The following is a 6,133-nucleotide window of genomic DNA, read 5'->3' on the forward strand; positions in this document are numbered from 1 at the left end:
TGTGGTGTGTGGCCCTTGTGACAACACAAATGTGACCCATATTAGCCCTCGGGGGACCCTCAGTTGTGGTGTGTGGCCCTCATGACAACACAAATGTGACCCATATGGCCCTTGGGGGGGACCCTCAGTTGTGGTGTGTGGCCCTCATGACAACACAAATGTGACCCATATTAGCCCTCGGGGGACCCTCAGTTGTGGTGTGTGGCCCTCATGACAACACAAATGTGACCTATATAGCCCTCGGGGGACCCTCAGTTGTGGTGTGTGGCCCTCATGACAACACAAATGTGACCTATATAGCCCTCGGGGGACCCTCAGTTGTGGTGTGTGGCCCTCGTGACAACACAAATGTGACCCATATGACCCTCGGGGGACCCTCAGTTGTGGTGTGTGGCCCTCATGACAACACAAATGTGACCTATATAGCCCTTGGGGGGCCCTCAGTTGTGGTGTGTGGCCCTCATGACAACACAAATGTGACCCATATGACCCTCGGGGGACCCTCAGTTGTGGTGTGTGGACCTCGTGACAACACAAATGTGACCCATATAGCCCTCGGGGGACCTCAGTTGTGGTGTGTGGCCCTCATGACAACACAAATGTGACTCATATGGCCCTTGGGGGGGACCCTCAGTTGTGGTGTGTGGCCCTCATGACAACACAAATGTGACCCATATGGCCCTTGGGGGGACCCTCGGTTTGTGACATGCCTGGTCCAGAATGTTATGGCGAGCTTGACTGAATTAAAATTTGTGTAATGTTTCTGGAGCAGCTAAATATAACATTGATAACGTGGTAGTGTGAATTGTACTGTACGAACGGTGTCCACATGGCAGATTTAGAATGCAAGAGGGCGTAAGGAAATTGTTGTAATTGTTGAACAAATTTGAGGTGATAGCTAAGTAAAATATTTTAGCCTCCATATCTGAAATGCTCTCCCCATACTTGTATACACATTTCAGTATGTACAGGATTGGTTTATCAGGTTATCTGCTTATACATCAGTAACACAACTTTATATAGACTTTCTTAGTCAGTGTTCAATTTATTTTGAGTTAGAAACAAAGCAACAGTTTCTCTGATCTAATAGTTTTCATTGTAAGGAACTGCATGACTTGCTTGCACCATGTTAGGGGGATATCATATTTTTATTATTTGATATTTGTATAAGTTTCAAAGTTTTATTGTTTCATATTTTTACTACTGTATTTCAAAGTTATATTATTTCATATTTTTATTATATGCCAGTGAGGATGTAGGACAAGTGGCAGAGAAACTCGGGTTTTGTATGTTTATTTTTCATGCTAAGGTTTTAATTAACATAAGAAACATATTTTAAAACCCTATTTCCCAGTGAAATGGATGGATGACTATATTAACAATTTCTGGTATAAATTCAGTTTTATAGCTACAGTGTGTTAGCCTGTGTTTAATGCATGCTCATGCATATATATGTCATGTTTTCATATATGTAAATCTTCATTTGTATACAGTAGACATACATGAATGTACAAATTTAGGCTTTCCTTATGTACCAGGAATTTGTTGTCCATGAATTGCATTTATTCTAAACTTGGGAAAAGCAAGATAGGTTCCTGAGGCCGCCTATCTCTCCCATCTTCACTAAATAATGAGAAAACCAAACTTTACACTATAATGCTACGGAGCTCATCATGGTCAACACTGGCCAGACTAGTCAACAAGTGTGGACTCCAAAACTTGAGACAAATGACTATGATGGTGCATGGTCCACTGCTGTATCTTACCAATCCTGGCAATTTTTGCTGCTTTAATCCTTTCAGTGCTGAGTTTAAAAATGCTGACCTTGCTGTACTGAGTTTTTCATTGTCAAAGAGTTGGACAAAATTGTATACATAGTTTATTAATTATACCAATTTTTTTAGAATTGGACTTAAACCAAATATATTCACCATACTGAACTTCAAAATGATGTTAAAAAAAAAAGCAGGGTTCATCACCACTTAGGTAGAAATTTCTCTAGAATAGCAAAAACCTTCTCACTATCTTTATCATATACAGTAAATGAGAAGTTTTAAAATTTATAATCACCTGTCCAATATATATAGTGTACATAATTTGTTTTTCAAGACAAATCTAATAACTCTCTGCCATGGTATCTTGAGTGTCACTGCCAGTGTGATCACCTCACTCAAGGCACTTCTTAGTAGCACTGGACATGGCTGCCAGATGAAAAATTCTGCCGTACTAAATGAAATGAGTAAATGTCAACTGATATAGAATATAGGAGACTCGTATCATATTTTTTACGGCTCATGCACCCAGTTAATACTTTTTCACAGTACAGTGTATTGATGCTATACATTACAAAAAGAGTTACTCTATTTAGCCATTGTATGGAGGCTGAAAATTCTTCTGTAGTGCAGATGCTTGCCAGTCTGTGATGAATAAATTCAGGCTTTTCTTTAAATCAGTGTTGAAACTTGAAGCTCAATTGTTGCTCACTAAAATCATTATGGATTGTTCAGTCTCTTCATACTGTCTGCCTTAGCTTGGCTTAATTTTCATTGCAACCATCTCATGCAATACTTTAGCACAGGTATCATTTGCAGAGAGTCAAATGCTTCCACTTTTCTGGGGGGAGCCCCGTCGGCTCCCCGGAGCTTTACCGGCTGATATGCTAATGTCAGACTTTGGCATCAGTCATGTGTATGGAGTTCTAGGGCCTACCGGGGACCACGAGCCAGAACCTGGCCCCCTCAGAGAGGCAAGGGGAGCAATGGCCTATAGAAACCCCCGTGTGGTTGGAAGCATTCTATGTCTGCCATCGACCGGGTCAAGCATCCAGAAAGGTAAGCATTCCAAAACAAACCCCTATTCTGGTGAAAATTGCTACCTAAGCCGAACTAGTGAATAGAACTCTTCAACAGAAAACACGGAAACTAGTATGACGTCATACGTCACCGCGCCGCTGTCTGCGCAGCTCCCCCCTCCCCGGGAGGGGGAAGGGGGAGCCCCAGACCTCCCACGCCGGCTATCCACCCATCAGTTCTTCGGCTGATGCTATAGGCAATGGTTATGTGCTCCGGCTCCAGTGGTTGTTTCAGCACTGTACCTAGAGTGTGGTGTCTGTTTTCTAGGTGGTGCGTGAGCCGGGTGTGATTCTTCAGTACTCGGGCTGCATGCGCCTAGGGTTCCCTTCCCTAGGTGCCCTGTAAGTACTGCCCTTGGGGCTTGGGGCCACCTTCCACAAGTTCCTTGGGTCCTGCCCCTGCTTGGCCGTTTACCGCTTGGTTTTCGGCCGCTCTTTGTGTGCTCGGGTGTTCTGTCTCCCTTGTTCGCCTTAGAGTAAGGGGCAGTGTTTGCACTGGTGGGGCGCGGGGTACTGTGCAGCTTGTCTTTACCAATCATAGCGGCCGGCTCTGTTCCGCTTGGGTACGCTGTCCTCTTGCGGGGTTTTCTTTTTCTTTTGTTTATATACCTGGTGGGGGGGTCTGCCTTCGTTCTTGCCCCTTGTGTCCCTTGTGTTCTGAGTATTTCTGGTGGTACCCCCTGCTAGGTCCCCGTGAGTGTACACGTCCCGGGGGTTCAGCTCTTAGAAAGTTGTTTGGTAGCTTGGGTGCCGGTTAGCAGTACCCTGCCTGGGATTACCTGAGCGCGAGTCCTCTTAAAGTAAACGCTCGGGACCCTGGGAAACCCCTGGGGGCGCGCGGGTCCGATGGATGTGACCCCAGAGCCCCCCCCTCGCTTCCAGCGAGTTTGAGGGTTGCTCTCACCTTTTGTCTCTGGGTGACTCTCTGTTTTGCCTCCGTCTGCTGCCTGTGGGGTCGGTGACACCTTTGACCCGGTGTCCTGCGAGTTTGGTTGCTCGTTGTGGCTCGGTTACCCAGTTGTGCTAACAAAGCGGGTGCGGGCAGCAGGGGCGTTGCACTTGAGCCTTGGTGGTGGCAACGTTCTCGTGGTTTTCCTCCCCGGGAGCCCCGGGGCTGCCCCGTTGTATTTCGTTTTGGGACTTGGGGGTGTTGGTTGCTTCGGTTCCATCCACGCCCCCTTGTCTTTCCCCTGGTTCACCCTTCCTGCCTGTATCCGGTTCCTTACCGTCTGTAGGTTCAGGGCGGGGTGTTTGGTGGTGTTGAGACTCGGGCAGTCTCGGGGAATTCCCCTTCCGGGGTAGTGACGGGGGCATTTGGGCCTGTTCCTCCAGCCGTGTTGTATGAGTCTGCCAGTGGGCTCCCTTCCTTAGTGTTTTCACGGCTGCCCCGGTTTTCTGGTACGGCCGGGGCTTTGGGGGAACTGCTCGGCCCCGGGGCCTGTCGTGTAGGTTCCCGGGGCTGGGAAGGGGCTGACTTGGGGGGGCCTAGGCCCCGTTAGACCCCGTGGGGGGTTTTATCCCCCTCTCGGCGGGGCTTGTGGTTACGCGGAGTGGGGTCTTTCCTCCCCACTCGCCGTACGTGCTGTTGGACGTCGGCCCCTCCCCGGGCTCGGTTCCTTGGCCTTTGAGTCGGTTGGTTCCGTCCTGTGGGTGGTTGTTTCCTCCCCCGCTTTTTGGGACGGTGTTTTTGTCATGTTTCCCCGTTCGATGGGGTTCTGCGTGACTTTTGATCTCGGGTGCGCCTGCGCCTTCGTGTGCCTTCGGGACTAGTGTTGGCTTCTGTGTTCTCGAGGGTACGGGAAGGTTTTTCGCTACTTCCCGCATTATTGGAACGTCTGTCGGCTCCTAGTACTTGTCGCCCTGTTGGGCTACTTGTCGCCCTGTTGGGCTACTTGTCGCCCGGTTGGGCTACTTGTCGCCCGGTTGGGCTACTTGTCGGCCGTTTGGGCTACTTGTCGCCCGTTTGGGCTACTTGTCGCCCGTTTGGGTTCCCTTTTTTTTTTGGGCTCTTTGCTTCTTTGGCCGGTTTTATTGTTCCTGCTTCCTCTTTTGGCTCTTTTCTCGTGCAATAGTCCTGGCTGGCGCCTTCCCGCAGGGAGGGTGTGCGGTTCGGCCAGCGTGTTATGCGCATGCGCCGTGGAGTTTGTTTTGGTCTGGGCGATGGTTCAGTGCTGGGGTTTTGCGCCCTTTTTTGCTACAGTGCTTCGCCTCTCGTTCTTCTCCCTGGCTGCGGTATGTGCCCCTTTGCGCCAGGGGTGTCCTGGTTCCCAGTTGTGGGGAGGACACCGCGGTTTTCTGTGTCATGGGTGTGGACCGCTTCCTTCGCCTCTCCGTTCTCCTGCGGGTCCGGCTCTGGCGTCTTCACCTGGCGGTGCTCCCAAGTTCTTCTGGGCACGGTTGAGTCGTGTCAAGTTCGAGCCACCATTCGCCAGGTGAGTTTCTGCGGTCTGGCGTCTTTTGGCCGGGCGCTGGATGCGGCGGTGTTCATATACCTGTCTTTATTTAGGTATAATTTTGTACGACTGAGACCGTTCGCACACCAGTGACTGTCCCTTTTATCACCCCTTCCTGTCCCCCTCATGTGCATGTCCAACCCATGCTGGAGTCGTTCAGGGGACCCTCCTTTTTTAATGTGAGGTGTGGGGGTTGTAGGGTTGGTTCTGTACTCACCTGGTGAGGCTCCTGGCTGTGCTTGCAGGATTTGAGCTCTGGCTCTTGGGTCCCGCCTATCTGGTAGAACTTGCGGGATAGTACCAGTGGAGTGCAGTGGTGCTATTGGCACTTTTGGGGAACACTGTATTACCATCAGTGGTCTGTGCTTGTTACACGACCTACTTGCGAGCATAAGCCTTCTTGCTGGTTCGTCCGTGGACTTCCAGGGCGCACTGGCCTGTTTTCGTATGGCAGTTCCGGCCCGTCCTGGTTGTGGGGGTATGTGGGCCGGTGGACTGCTCCTAGCAGCTGCCTGGTGGGCCATCCTCTGGCCGGTCTGGCCTGACCTTGGGCCGGGTTTGAGGTGTAAAAGAGCTCCCAGTACCTCATCCAGCAGGTATCGAGCGGGGTTTCTCCGCCGTCGGTCGCCTGGTGCAGGTTTCTGGGCCTGCAGGGTTTTGTCGTGTCTCCGTTGGCCCTGTCTGGGGTCTGCCTGCTCCGTTCTCTGCCTTTGCAGAGGGGAGTTGCTATTTACATGTTGCATGTTGCAGTGGTGCCTGTTGCTGCTGCTGCTGCACGTGAGCATTGGTACCGTGTTTCACGGTGGCGTGTCCTTGTTCCTGTGTCCGG

Source organism: Procambarus clarkii, chromosome 24 (genome assembly GCF_040958095.1).
Source record: "Procambarus clarkii isolate CNS0578487 chromosome 24, FALCON_Pclarkii_2.0, whole genome shotgun sequence".
In the NCBI taxonomy this organism is placed as follows: domain Eukaryota; kingdom Metazoa; phylum Arthropoda; class Malacostraca; order Decapoda; family Cambaridae; genus Procambarus; species Procambarus clarkii.